Here is a 15895-nt window from a genome sequence, read left to right as displayed (position 1 = left end):
GTGTTTGCGCCCTTAACAAGGTCCGAGCTTGTTGGCGATTCTTCCGGGTGGATAAACAACCCGAAAACGAAACTCTAAACTAGTCACATCCGAAGAGCCATTGGAAACAAATAAGCAACAAAACACCGGCCACGTGATCGAAACAATGGGACGGCGGCGTCGACAAGAACGACGCCCGTCAGGCAGCGTCCTCGGCATTGTCGGACGCGGCAGGAAGCAAAATAAACGCTCTTTAATGAGATGAGATAAACTAGAAAAGAGTTGAGGGGTTGGGGGTTATTAAATTCCTTGTTTTGAGAGTGTGTGTGCCTGCATTGGGAAGTTTGATGTATCAATAGTGGATGTTTTGGAAGATGATCACATAGGGGTAGAAGCATTAAGCGCTTAGATCGGTTTGGCGTCCAAAGCGGAAATTGAGGCCTTTGTGTTTGTGGGGCGATTAGGTTTAGTGAGATCCTCAATCAGGAGCTGAAGTGAGATCTGTTTTTGAGAGAAGAAGGAAAAGGTCTGAGTCCACATTTGGGCATCTATTTTGACACACAATAACCCGCCCGGATTGTTCCTTCTGCTATTGAAAACTCTGAAATTCCCTTCATTTCACTAAATCCTTCCGCATTATACCCTCAACTACAGCGAACCTGGCATATACAACGAAATAGGTCTAAAGTCAGTTTTAATGAGGTGTCAGCTTATAACAAATTCGGGGCCGGTTTTCGGAGCTTTCCAACGTTGTTATGACGAGACCATAATATAAAGCTACACGCACCTGTACCTCGACTACGTACAATTCAGATTTACACTCTATAGAATTCAATCCTGTTAATCCTGAAGGCTTCAAGCCTCGTCAGAGGCGCGCCAATAAAACCGAATTAAGTCTGATAGAAAGTACTCTACAAATGTAAACTTTAACAACCTTGTTTCGGACCGTCTTATTGCTTTTTGTTGGGTTTCTTCACTTAACCAATTAAGACGAGTGGATGGTGCACAGGAAGTAGGGTCATAATATTTATTTTAACTCGTGCTTGCTTCATTACGAAACTCACCAAATGCTGTTCAATTTAATTCAGAGAATTAAATAATTGAGCTAGACCAGAAGACATTACACAGTGGTCAAAAAATTATATATCGTTATCTTAGTAATTAAAACTACTGTCAAAGGTATTCGCTTCTGTATGGAACATTTGGTTTGGTTCCTTGCGAAAATTTTTCGAGACACCCTATAAATATGCCAAAAATTATATTGAGTCGAAACTTGGAATCATTCGGTATAATACGAATCATAACTTTTTTTAAATTTTCCCTGAGGGGCACGTTAAGATGGTCAATCACCGAAATAAGTTTTCTCTAAAAGGAAATTAGACTAAGTTGGAAATTCACAAATATATCTTTCATTTCCCTAAAGTCAAACAGTGACGTTTCAAATTCTGGAAATGTTCTCCTAAAATCTGGTCAGGTGAGTCAAAAGTTCTAAAAATTATCCGCGAAAGTAATCTTTAATATGAGCCAAGACCTGTGCGAAATTTTACCAAAGAAATTTAGACAGCCCTTTCTCACTCCCTAAATGTATTCCACTTAGGCAAAAGTCTTGGAAACTGTCCCTAAAGTTAGGTATAGGTCAAGACTTGTGATGAGCTCTCTTAAGGGCAGCTTGCCTGAATCAAAAATTCAAACGATTTCAGCCCCTATTCTAAGATCAATTTATGGCAAAGTCCTGTAAAAGTCCTCTTGTAAAGTCGGGTAAGATTGGACAAAAATGGTCAAATGTTTTGACATTTGCATGATCATTTTCAAGGCTATGGACTTACCTGAATCGACGTTACTAACAGAGAAATTTTCTTGACTTTTCACCAACTGAACCTAGAAAGAAAATCATTTGAATTTTTTTACTAATCCAACATATTAAATTTGCAACAGCCAATAGGTCAAACTCCTGATAAATTTATAAAGAGAATAATGTCCATGGCAATGTTAAAATAACCACAGTGTTGGTCAGTTTCAGTGTTTCAATGGAATTTCTCTTCTAGATAAGGATTTAAGTACATTGATCTAGTGACCCTAAATACGTAAAAACTTTTGAAGGAAATCAGTCTACATCAGCTCCAGGGTGATGCAAAAATCTGTGCCTCAATAATTGTATGGAATTTGAACACATTTTTCAGAAAATATTTTATGAGACACTCTGTAAATAAACCACATTAACTGTCTTTGTCTTGATGAAACCAAAGATCTGCTAATAACTCTTTAATTCCTGGTAATTGACTTGATATTACATAAAACCAGCTGCTCCGTCGTTTGAACCCGGCACGAGACTGAACTTGAGTCTAAAAAGGGCATTTAAGGCATAACTTACTAATTTGGGCAATGGCCATTATGTAATCAACTGAAACGACGAATGTTTTTAATGGGCTTTTTTGGGTTCTTTAGTTTGATGAATGGGGGAAGCTGCGGTTTGGAGTAACTTGGTCAGAGACTGTACGGCCCAAGCATGTCTGCACGCTATTAGGTACCTTTAAGTCTTGATAAAAGAAGCCGACCCAATCTTTAACAAACAAAGATGTAACGATAAAGATGTCTTCACACTCTACGTAAAATTCGCGAAGGACAATAAGAAATGGCCCGTTGACATTAATGGTGATGAGATATGTAAATTGGAGGATTTCGAAACAGCGGCATACTGTCGTCCTCTCGAAGGTGTGATATGTCTGCGCAAATGAGATATGCACCTTAATTTAATCCGTTTTATAAAGGAGTCGTAAATCGGTGGATGCGCACAGGGGGTAACCCTGGTACTGATGATGACGTCACGTGGTGTGGGTGTCAGCAAGGTAGCGCTTTCTGACCAGGTGGATCTATGGGTGCTTTATGTTTGGTCATAAATTCCCCCAGTGGCAGCTCAAGTAGGAAAAGCTCCACAAATCTTCCATGGGCTAAAGCTTTCGATGGTACCAACCTCCGCCCATGTAAATTGGAAACGAATGTGTTTCCTTCGATGTATCGAGTTAGATATGTGAATGTTTCGTGTTTGGCCGGTATTAATTTGGTGTAAACGTGTTGATACGGTGCCGCCCGCTGCGCAGAATGGACACCTGATGAATTCGTCAGAGCTGCGCAGCTGATTAAAAAAGAGAGAATTGTTGGACATAAACCAACACCGCTATATTTATGGTAATAAAGAAAACTGCAAGGGACCTCAATGCTGAAAACGATGAATTATGAAAATTGGAATTGCCACTTCGACGGAATTCATTTATCAGGGAACCATGCGTTGCATATTTCATACCAAGCAACGCAGTTAATTTTATTCTCACGATGGGCGAAAATGGCACTGTACAGCTACGGTTCTAGGCCCACCAACAGCTGAGACAGCCAAAGTATTTTGACTAGCAGAGCTTAAATAGAGCATTAATCTCCAAAAGAAGCCGCTTTATTTCGGGCAATTATCCCAACTTCTGAAGACCCAGTTCAATTGCCAATACTGAAGAATCATATCTCTCGAACCGGAAGGAAAACTTTGCTTTGTTTTCCTAGCCCTGTACCATTGGCCTTTGCAGGGCGGTTTACATGTTTACCCAAATAACGGATTAAAATAACATATTTACAAAGGAGGAATTATCTCTTTCAAGTTTTGCGCTTTTGCTTATTTCTGGCCATGTGTAAGAAATACGCATTGTACCGTTAGGGCGTTTGTTTAGGATGGCAGCGTGAGGTCTTGAACATTTCTCGAAAATCGCATCTTAAGAAAATTAATGTAAATAAGCAGGCTATAGGATTATAGTTTCAAGAACAGATTTGTATCTCTTCGGAAGGTTCGTTAATCTGCTCTTTTTGAATCGCCTTTGCTTTTGAAACATTGACTCACAATATGGATATAAAATCTTCTTGTTGTGTTCATATTATACAAAGTGTAAAACGTCCATTTCTTTTGATTTTTTAGTCATTTTCGAAACCCTTTTCGCCCTTGGCTTTGTGATATTTGAATGGAGATACCGTTGGCTTTGACACAATTGATTTGCATTTAATAAGTTTATGAGCTTTTACTAGTAGCGTACACTTACCATGCTTAGAAATTTTATAAAAATACGTATATGTATCATGAATAAGTCCTATTTCTCTTGACATTTTTTTTCTATTTAAATTTTTAACGAAGATCTTTGAATTTCTTAGAACTGACTCACATTTATCAAACCTTTTAAGAAATTTTATGAGTTTTTAGTCGTATTAAAATCAATAATGAAATTCCATTAATCAATACTCAGGGCTGTCAGGAACTTTATAAGATTGTAGTAAATAAATTTATTTTTTATTGGCTCTGTTCACTCCCTCCTGGAATTCCTTTGGTTTTATCAAAATTTACTACTAAGGGCCAAAAAATTAGAAGTTTCGAACATTCTAAATTTTACTTAGTGACTCAGCATCTTTTTTAAACCTGTAAGGATATTTTAATTTATCGTGAAGATCTCTTCTTTGCCCTGCCTTTTCTGCTTGTTAAACCGCCTTTGTTTTCATTAGAATTTTGCTGTAAATTTGATTACTTTTCAACTAAGATTTTTTTCAACTATCAGTTATGAATTTTCTAAGTAAAGAGCACTGGTTTTTCTTGACATTTTTTTTACTTTCAAGCTCTTCTCTACTCATCATTTAAATCTCCTAACGGCAGGTTTTAGAATTCTCGAGATTTTTTTTTACCCACAATGAAGAACTGCCTGATGAAACATTTTCCCTACCTCTTCTACTTTTGTTTTCCCTCTCGAGCCACCCCTGATTTTTCCAAAATTTCTAAGAAATTGTTAAATTTCGTAAGAAGTTTTATAAATTGTCTAGGATGTCACATAACATAAGAAACTGTACATGTTGCATATAGATTTGACATAATTTAGCATTCAGTATCTCGAAAGCAAATAAAAGTCGATGCAAGATGTTCATTAAATTTTCAAGAATTCTAGATCTCTTAGAGCATGATATCAGTTTAAGGAATTGAAGAAATTTAAGTGTTTTTATATACCATCAGCTTTAAACTGCCAGCAGCCCTTCTCTGCGTTGATCGATACTAATCTTGCCTTTATAGGGCATTTTTCAAATTCCCTAATTATCCCACCGAAAATCTCAGACGCAGCCCTATCAAAGATGTAAAATTTGATAATAACCTCTAACATTTCGAAGCAAATTAGCTTGATTTGAGGAATCTCGCCATTGGATCGACTGTTACAACCCGGAGATGTATCGGATAATGTCCCATGATTCGACGTTTCAGAGGGTGGTTCTCGATGCCAAAAGGGCGATAGGCCGTTTCCCGCTGCGATTGTCTTTGTTCGGTCACGTCCGCGAATCTCGTTCAGCGGAGCCTCATCTGAGGCACGTGCCTCTTTTTAAATAAACATTTTAATATGCTCACTTCAGCGTATCGTCCCTGCTCGAGAAGGGGACAATTTGAATTCGTTTTTGAGATCACGTTCCGGGATTCTGTAGTATGAAAAAGTTTGGAAAAAGTATTCGAATACATAAAGTAAATCGCGAAAGTAGAAACGTAAATACACACCTCAAATATATTTAGATATAGGCATTTTTAATACCAGAAGCTGTAACTGTTTTCAGGATCCCCTTAGTTAGATACTAATCTGTGCTATTTTTATTGCCAAAATTCTCATTTGCCACCACTGGACCAATATCATCAAATTATATTTCTTGCCACCTACCTCGTACCATAGACCCGTCTTTGCTCATTATATGAGCTCAGCTGAAGACAAAAGACATAGCATTGGTCCTGCTACTCAAGTAGTAAAGTGGGTCCTAGATGTAATGAAAAGGACACAATATTTTCTGTTTTTATCTGAATGCCTCCTTGAATGTGGGATTGGTTAGTGGCAGCAAAGGACCTTAGTAAAAAACAAATCTCTTCCAGTCGTTTCAAATATAAAAAAACCATTTATTGCGAACTTTGCGTGCCGTTTATAACGCAGTTAACAAGAGTTAGTAGGTTTCGCACATATTTGAATATCTAAACATTCAGCCTATCACGACCAACACTTGACTTTTTATGCAAAAATTTGGTCTTATTTTTACAACGGTATACACAAACCCGTTTTACACTTCATTCATTTTGTTCGTTGTTTCAAACGATTGTTAGTAGTATACACAATGCAGTTTACACTCAGTTTCTGTCAGCAAGACAATGAAATTTTTAATGAAATAATTTTCATTGATTTATCTAAAAAGAAAATAAATGGATACCTTAAACACTCAAAAACAGGTCCCACACAAAGGTTCCTGATTGAATATATGTTCCTGTTCTGCCTACCAGCCAGGTAACTGGGATAAGATGCTCACTTCGACTATGGATCCAGATATTTCTCAAAATAATTTTGGGATTAATTTGCCCCCTCATGGCGAACCTTAAAGTGAAATATCGTATAAATTTGACGTTGTATGCGACTCTGGTCCTGACCTTGGGAGAGTTTAGTACGGCTTAGTTAGGACAGTGTAGTAACTTACATACCCTATGAGTGTCATATTTATAATATCTCAAGGTCTTCAACCTCGCTGATAGTTATTACCCGGAAACTTAAATTCAAACTATTTTAATCACATTTCAGTTATTAATATCGTAATAACAACATTCTTCTAGTTAAAATTAAAAAAAATATATTTGAGGTTATGTTGATACAAGCGACCGACAAATCTGGGAAAAAGCCTTCAATATTATCATCTTATCTCTCTCTGAATTGTATCACGTGAGAACCCGAGACAAGGATAGACATATGACTAGATCTGTTTGATTGTGTCCTATATTACACCTATTGATGTCTTTATCTGGATTTCACCTCCAAGTTTTCGCACTCTGTCTTACCAGTGTTGATTCGATGACGCATTTCCTTCAAAGCTACCTTTTTATTAAGTAGAACATCGTCTGGTAAAACACTTCACGTTGGAACGTCTGAAATTTAGGTCAGTAGGTCAAGTTCTTGGAAGCATAATTTTTTTTTTATTAAGGGACGTAACGATTCAAAAATTAAAGGGTGTTTGAAAACAGTGTTGAATTAATTTTTCAGAGAACTAAAGAGATAAATATATACGACTCTATGTCATTGGAAACAGTTTAAGAGAGCATACCAGTAAAGTATGATTATATGCAACGTAGCGGTTAATACTAGGTTTGAGTCATAGATTGATACGAACAGTGGTGGTGAATTACAATTTAAACACACACAATTAGAAATCTTGCTTTATTTATAGAGTTTGATGTTGAATTTTTTTTAATTCATCATTTTGTTGTTTTTTTTTTAATAATACATTTTTGGTAACGTTACAAAGTTTTTAACCAATTATTTCACCTCTGCTAGTGCTTTTATTATCGATCAACAATTCTATAAATCAATAATCAATTCTAAAAAATATGCAGATGTAAAAAGAAAAGAATTTGCCGAAGAGTTTTCCCCATGCAGTTGAAATAAAATCTATATAGAATCTGTATCATATTCAAACGTATACAATTCGAAGGTAATCGACTCTTAAGAGATGTCTAATATCCTGCAACTAAATTTGCAGAATAGTTTGACCTTCGCTTCATTTCCCGTGGCCCCAGAAAGGCAGTTTTAAAGGGTTGTTTCAACGTTTGAGTGGCCACCAATTAGCAAATCACGCACTTTATCTCATATATTATTTAAAGCATTCAAAAAAATGAAGATTTGGATAGAAATTTTCCTTGATTAGGCCAAAACAGCGAGTTAACTTGGCTTTACCGGCGTTAGCAAAAGTTTGCTGCACAAGTCATAAATTTCGAATCCCAACGGTCCTTCCAAGGAAGACATTAGCCACAAGCAATATATTTGCAAATAAAAGCTCAAACACAACAAATATTTCTCCCCATAATCCGACTGTGCTCAATCAAACACCGAAAGCGGTTTGGGACACAATAATGGAGATGTTAGTGTTAACAATTGCCTACAAATCACCCTATAGGACGACCCTTGCGTAACATACTTCATAAGACCCATGAAGACTTTATGGGGTCGAGATTAACACGTATGTTTAATAAATAGCCGGATTTGGCAGCTGTGCTAGAGTGGAGAAGGGTAGTTAACCCTTAGAGTCGTCCAGACGATTGTTGCTTGGTCCTTCAGCGATTCCCTGGTACAAGTTCTGATAAGGGCCGCTGTCGGCTCCATTGTTGTGACACAATACCGCAAAACATTTGTAATAATATCGATGTGCTTTTAAGGTTTCTGCAAAAATAAATCGATATTGGAAGGCAAGTTCGGTGTTTATGTGGCAGAACTAGGGCAGCTGGTTTATAAATAATGGTCAATTTTGATTTATTCAGGGACCATTTAACTTTCTGACGTATTTCTGGTAAATATTTGTTTATCAAAGAGAGAGAAATTTCTAAAACATCAACTGTCGCACGAGGTTTGCTCCAGCTCTATTTATATCAGCACGAATGCTTCCTAATTGGTTCAATTTGAAAATGGCGTTGCTCAGCTACGTCAGCTCGTCAGCTGAGTCAGGACAATGCGGTCTGGATTGTATACTTAACGAACTGTATCAATAATTATACTGAGTTTATCGTTTTGGTGTGGAGGAAGAGAAACTTTGTCCTGTTCAACTTTAAAACTATATATGCGGATATGGTAAGTTGCATTTGTGAACAATAGAGTGCATATTATAACACATCTCTACAACATACGGCTTTTGCAGAGGTGTGCTAAAATCGAATTTTATGGAATTTTTCTTATTGTAATTTGATAAAACTGAGCTGTGAATTTGTGAGTCGCGTATTGACCTCTAACTCAGATTATGACTACTCTTTGAGCAGCTCAAAGTACGACTCAAAGTACCGTCGTGAACAACACGCTCATTTTCAGAGATATCATTCCTCAAAATCGTTGAAGCTATGTTCCTCAAATTTATGCAAAATTGACAAAAGTTAAATTTGTGCCTCTACCTCTATTAGATAACTAGAGACCTAGAATTCTAACCCCGAGTGGAGGTGGTCGGGAAAAAATTCTATACGTCACAGTAGTTCTCATGGGTGTGGCTCTCACGGTTCAAGAAATAGCATGTGTCAAGCTTGGTGAAAACATGCCAGTTAAATTTAAGCAAATTTAGCAATATCAAGTTGTAAATTTGCTTCTACTAGGGGAGTAATGATACGGCGCTTTAACTCAAATTATAAACATTCTTTGGGTAGCTCTATATGGCATAACTAAAAGTAACCGTCTTGCACATGGTGCTCATGGTTCTCGACATACATGCATTGCGATTTTGATAAGACTCAGAGTTGTGAATTTCTATTTATTAGATAACTAGAAATATAGAATTGTAACCTGGAACAGAGGCGGTCATTGATAACTCAAAGTAAGTCGCAAGGGTATTGCTTTTAGGGTTCAAGGGAGAGCATCCTTCAAATCTAGTTAAAACATAATAGTAAGTAGTAGATAATAAAGAGCTACTCAAATGTTGACTCTATAACCCATAGCAATCGTCGTGGGCATTGCTGTTATGCAAATTAGGTTTATACATGTTAGTTCAAATTCAATTAATTTGGCAACGTTTAGTTGTGAATTTGTCGTTTCTATGAATCTAATTAGAAGAAGCTCTAATTCAGGTTACAAGTACCTTTCCAGTCGTTCTACAACTCGAGGTAACGCTTAAGAGCAAGGCACTCATGGTTCTACAGATTTAATTTCTCAACTTGGTTGATGCTCTCAAATTTGGTTAATGCTTGCCAAGTAATCTGGTTTGGCTATGTAAAGTTGAAAATTTATCTGAAAAATCTGAGCACTGAGCCGAGAAAACATAATGACCTGCTGGCTTCAATTTCGGTTTTAAAACTAACTTTTGTCGAATTTTCCGTAACTAACCTGAACCAACAATCCGAAGTCCACAGAGCTTCACAGATTCACAGAACCAAGAATCCTTGCTGAGTACCTACCAGAAGTTGTAACCAATTGCGATTTTATCCACATAATTGACTAATGAATGGTCTCAATGTCGAATGCTTTAGACTAAAAATGTCTGCAACTGATGGATTTATAGCATCAACTAATGCATTTACGGCCATGTCTTTAGTGGTGCTTCATTGTGTGGGATGGGCTCAGATGACAATCATGAGGGAACAAATCACATTTTCATGGCCGCATTTAAAACTACGACAGTCGTCTTGAAGAAGCGCATATTTTGCCTGAAATAAATTTCACGTCATGTATTGGTATCTTAATCCCATCATCTGTCTTTAGGGAATTTCTTGCGATTCATCAGTGTTTTAAACAGTAGGTATTTGCGGCTTAAAAATCAAGTTAATCGCCTCGGACAAAATTGCCAGCTCCTTGTCCGGAAAGGGACACTTTTAAGTGATTGGTGGAATAATCCGTTTCGATATATACCTGCAGACGAACAAGAAAGTCCACTATCAAGCTGAAGAGTTGGCTTTAATACCAAGCGATGGATCTCGGAATTAATTGACATGATATAACTGGGCGCTGATGTTATCTCCAAAGACTGCTCAACTATGGCAACTGTAATACATATAAATATTTTCTTATGCACGTGGTATTAATTAATTTGATGCAGTAAGAGACCGAGTCTGAAATCTGCATCAAATTCGTAATTAAGGACCACCAAAGTACGCTTTAGGGCACTTGAGAAGCGGCCCTTTGAATGCTTGAAGAGTAGATAACTGTTCCATATCTATGTGCTCTTGATATGGCTTGTTAAATTTGATTTAGTGCCACCACCCACAAAGTGCAGACTCTCAGTGTTATCACTTTCTCTGTTATCAATGAAGTGCCAAATTCCTGTGGAGCACTTATCCAGTTAAGCGTGACAATGTGCGATAAGTTTTCTCAAGGATCGTTTAGTGTACATTGCTTTGTTGATACACTTATTGGGCAATTGTAACCAGCATTGTCTAGAGCAATTTAATATAGTTGACAACATAATAGCTGCTATAATGCGAGATGTTTTGTATCTTTAAATTGTCCGATGAAATAATGGGGCTCCGAATTGCTCAAAGGGCGCTTTGTTTGCTTCCGGTACTCGATACAAAATTAGTGATATTCTTATCTGTCTCCCACGTCTTAATCCACTAATCCAGGTTTTGGTGCCCAATTGTGCAAACTAATAGAACCATAATTTGGGTCTTTTCTTGTACAGTGCGACGTCAAATTGCAAAAAACCGGATTAGGTCAGCAAATATAATCAGGTCTTTGTGTTGAATGGTCAAGTACATTCTAGTCGTTATGTAATTTTATACCCGAAGCTAATGCGATTAAGGGATACGTTTTCAAGGAAAAAGTACTACTTTTGGTCACTTGAGAATTGGTATCTTAATCTTTGAGATTTAAGCATGAGGGCTTGTCAGATATTGTTATGTAACATGAGGGTTTCTTTCTATACCTGAATTTAATGTATGAAGAATGAAAAAACATTGGATTGAGTGTGTAAATTTAGATTGAAACATTTGGAGTTATCAAAATACAGAATAAGAAACATTGAATGTCGTCAGAAATTTATAGAACTAGAAACAATAATAGTTTCTTCTTTAATCTTTGAGTGTTCTTTATGCCCTAACGCAGTGGCCCTGAATACCCCAAATCCGTCTGCAACTCTCCAGTTTTGTAAAAAATTCCTTGAAGCTTCAAATTCATTAAAACACCCTGGTGTTTCTGGCTTCTCAATACTACTAGACATTTTTAAAATATAAAGAAAAGAACATTGGTTGTTCCATTTTTAAAGATTTTATCCTCTCACAGACCCACCTTGAACTCGTCTAATCCACTTTTTGTAAAACATTTTTTAGCTTCCAATGAAACATTGTGGTAAATCTTGTTTTAGAAAACTTACAGGGATTTTCAAAATATTGATTAGAAATAGTGATATCCCGCTTTTCCGTTTTTATCTATCCCCTCACTGAACAACCCAAAATTCCTCAGATCCCCTTCCAAGTTCAATTTTGTACAGAACTTCACATTTGAAAGACTTATCAGGAATTTTGAAAATATAAAGTTGACGTTATTTTTTTCCTATTTTTCACCCCCTCACAAAACAACCACGAACCCCTTCAATCCGCTTTTAATCTTTGGTTTTGTAAAAAAAAACTGGAGATTGGAGTATAACTTTCCAAAATATTCTGAGTTTTGTAGATATATCTGGAACCAGTCAATTTTGATATCAATAATACCTCGTTTGACTTTGTCCTACAGTAAATGTACGGAACTTGCCATAGCCAAAATTGTGAACTATGGAACTGTGCAAAGCTGAATGCTTTTATAAAGATGTTCTAAAGGACTTTGATGTCCATATTTCTCTTGTTGTTGAAGGACGAGCTTATAGAATTTGGAATAAAGAGAATTGTGGTTTATGCAAATCTACATATCTTTACTTACTTTGGCGCTCATATCCCCCAAGGACAGTTCCGGGTCGTCGTAGGTTTGGACGGGAATCCTGAGCTTTTGGTGGGTAGACGCTCCCACGAATCTCACACTACCCGGTCACCAGAACAACAGACCGGGTATCTTCAGAAGATTTTCTTCGAGACAAAAAAGGCACATCTCTACAAAATATTCTGACTTTATAGGGATGATTTAAATAAATTTATGTCAACGTCACCTGATGTTCCTTTGTTTAAGGATGAGCTTATAAAGCTTGGTTGACAGTAAATTGTATGCGCATGCCCACAGAATGTTCTGAGTTTCGTAGGGATATTTTGTAGTATCCAATTTTGATAACGCCATCACCTCGTGTTCCTTTGTGTAAAAATGAATTTATGGACCCTATTATGGACAAAACAATGTACTATGGGACTGTAGAAAGCTGGATCCTGTAGCACATCTCTAGCAAAAAAAATTCGGACTTTTGTAAGATTTTTCTAACTAAAGTATCAAACTTCGATGTCGAGGTCGCTTCGTTTTCTTCCGTGTAAAAATGAATTTGCATGAAAACATTTTTCTTGGTATGAAAATGATCTCGTGAAGCTTTTCATACACAAAATTGCGAGTTGTAAAATTGCGGATTACGGAATTAGTTAAATATGGATACTGTAGCACATCTCTAAAAACTATTTTCGCCTTTATACAGGCGCCTTTGTGGTCCATGACCATTCTAAATAATGAAGAATATCTTCCCCAAACGTTTTGACTTCTGTAAGTTAGCAAGTTTCGACACGAACAGCACCTCGTTTTCCTTTCCCTGATTAATGGATATTTTATGAAATATTTTGTGGAGAAAATTACGAGAGAAATTGGGCATTTCTGCAAAACATTCTGCCCTTGTAGAAATTTGCTGCAGACTAGGGTACCTTTAGATTAGAGGAAGCTGTGAGCGATTGAAATGCACTTAATTGCAGCTACCACAACAGCTCTTTCAACAGCCTAAAAAATCCTTCCGTGTGAGGTACCATTGATTTCGTAATAATAAATAGAAAAGCGCTGTTTTACAATCCCTCAGCGGTACCAAAAAATAAGGTACCGTTGGAAACTTCAGCTCCAAGTAGCTTCTTCAAAAGGAGATCTGTCAGGGCCAGGGTTAAATCGTCCATTTCACCCCAGTAACGTACAAAAGTGCAACTGTACCGAATGCTTTTAGCCTGAATAGCCTGTAACAAAATATCCCTAATATGAGGTTGTAGATAATAGGGCTGATACAAACAAACGCACAATGCTGGGGCACAAAAGTATTAAGTTGCTTATTTTGTAATTTCACGATCAACTAAATCAGATAACAGTTTCTGTTGGAACGTATGCTGTCAGAAGCCTCCTCCCTTATTTTCACAAACAAATAATAATAAACTTGTTAGGCCATCTACCCATTTTCGCATAAGAAACGTATCTGATTCTATATCTTTCATGGGCTTTCAATCTCATGGGGTGAGTTCAACCAGATTTTAGGTGGTGTGCTCCACTGCGAATGTGTGCTTTTTTTGTCGTGAAAGCCTGTTTACAAGTATCACTGTCTTTAAAACGACTTGCTGAATGTTTTGACATGGTGGCCATGTGTTCACTGTAAGACGCATCCGAAGCTTTCATCTTTACCGAAATAGTGACAAACTGTGTAAACTATACAGCGTGTCCGCACACACACCACGTATTCGTAACCTTATACATTATATATGTAGATATATATATCTCTCTTAAACTGGAACACACTGCTCTTTTATTGGGGCTCTATCCAGTGCGTGGGGTCTCGATCAAATGTGAAATTTACCAAACACACCAAATGTTGTGGTTTCCACGCATGAAAGGGAAAACTGTTAAGAAGTTTGATACTCAAGAGATGGTGTTGGATTTCAAAGATCTCTTTTGAGGGATTGGGAGGTCTGGGGTTTTCACTGTTTAAAAGCGATTCTCGTGTTTGAGCCCGTTTCGTGAAAAACCCAGCGTGACACCATTGCGACCTCGAATTGTAACAAAACGATGATGTCAAATTTTACAGCTGTTTATGTTGTAACAGTGAAAAAGTACTCTGCCCATTACAGTCCACGTACTAACGATCTGGGCCCTTTTATGGCCACACCCCTGGAGGCCAGTAGCCGCAGCTAAGGGCGCGTTATACCGGAACGTCGTATAACTGCAGAGGGTAATTTACTACCCCATTCCCGGATGTGCCGAAATGGCTTTTTCTCGGGCTTTGAGGAAAAAAAATCATTGTATAAATCAGAAATCGATGAACTCTCATATTGAAAATGGATCAAAAGATTTGGTTAAAAGGGAAAGTTATGTCTTGGCGGCTTTTAGCGACAGGAAACGTAGAACATTTGCTTATCTATTTGCGTTTTCAAAGGAATTAAAATATTTATTGATAGTAGCTGTATCTTTGATGGTTTCTAGTTTTCGTAAGTGTTTACGTCTCATCAAAATAATCCGACTTTGCTTTTGGGGCTCTTTCTGTTTATTTACCGAAGATAAAAGACTTAATCGGTGCTTTTAAGTAATCAAACATATCATCCTTCATCAGGAAAAAAGTTATTTACCAGCGCTACATAGTGGCGTTTGTCAGTATACGTTTTAATAGCTTCTGTTTATGAATCTAAAGCTAAACACAGACGGCTGACTTGGAACGATTCGTCTTACCTTCGATTAAAACACTCCGATTATATTTTATTTTAATTAGGTTTTAGCACATATTACGATCTTAAAGACCCTGGCCAAAAATTACCATTCTTCGCGTAGAAATATTGCAAAAATCGGGCTAGCTCAGATTATTTTTGCAGCATTTTTAAAGCTTTTTTCTGAATTCTACTGTGAGAAGAGACTCTGATATATCACACCATAAGTGGTGGCGAAGCGCATCGGTAAAAAAATTCAATATAAGAATTTTATAAAATGATTTTCAAATCTCGCTTGTTACACCTATAGGTTTTAAACAAATAAGAATTTAGAGAAAATCTGTGTCGAACACAGATTTCGCGCAAAAATTTCACACAAGAAGCATTTGCAGAACACATTCTTTAAATATGTAAAAAATCCGAAAAAATTGTTATCACCTATATGAAGTTTTTTTTACAAACATCGCATGTTACGCTTCTAGTTTTTGTGCAGTGTAAATATAAGGTTTTTCCAAGTTTATGAGGGAGATAAGGCTAATGTTTCACGCAACACTCAGTGGTGGAACACGTCGTTTTTTAATTATAAAGATATATGAAAACCCTTTGAAAGTCTCAAAGCAAAAATTTTTCGTTTAGAACAGTAACAAATCGCATTTATTTTTTTACTTTAAAAATTATTAGTACGAGTTATCTGTCAGAGAGGCTCATTTAAAAAAGTTGTCTGTAATTACTCGCAAATCTTGCTGGGTACACACTTCTGATTTTTAGATAATCAAAATGCTCAATTTTCTCAAATTAATAAAGGTTTAACATAAAAGCATAAGCGGTTTTTTTAAATACATAAACATTCTAAAAAAT

The sequence above is a fragment of the Euwallacea similis genome, chromosome 4, assembly GCF_039881205.1.
Source record: "Euwallacea similis isolate ESF13 chromosome 4, ESF131.1, whole genome shotgun sequence".
Classification (NCBI taxonomy): domain Eukaryota; kingdom Metazoa; phylum Arthropoda; class Insecta; order Coleoptera; family Curculionidae; genus Euwallacea; species Euwallacea similis.
The sequence above is the reverse complement of the archived record's forward strand: the minus strand, read 5'-3'. Positions refer to the sequence as shown.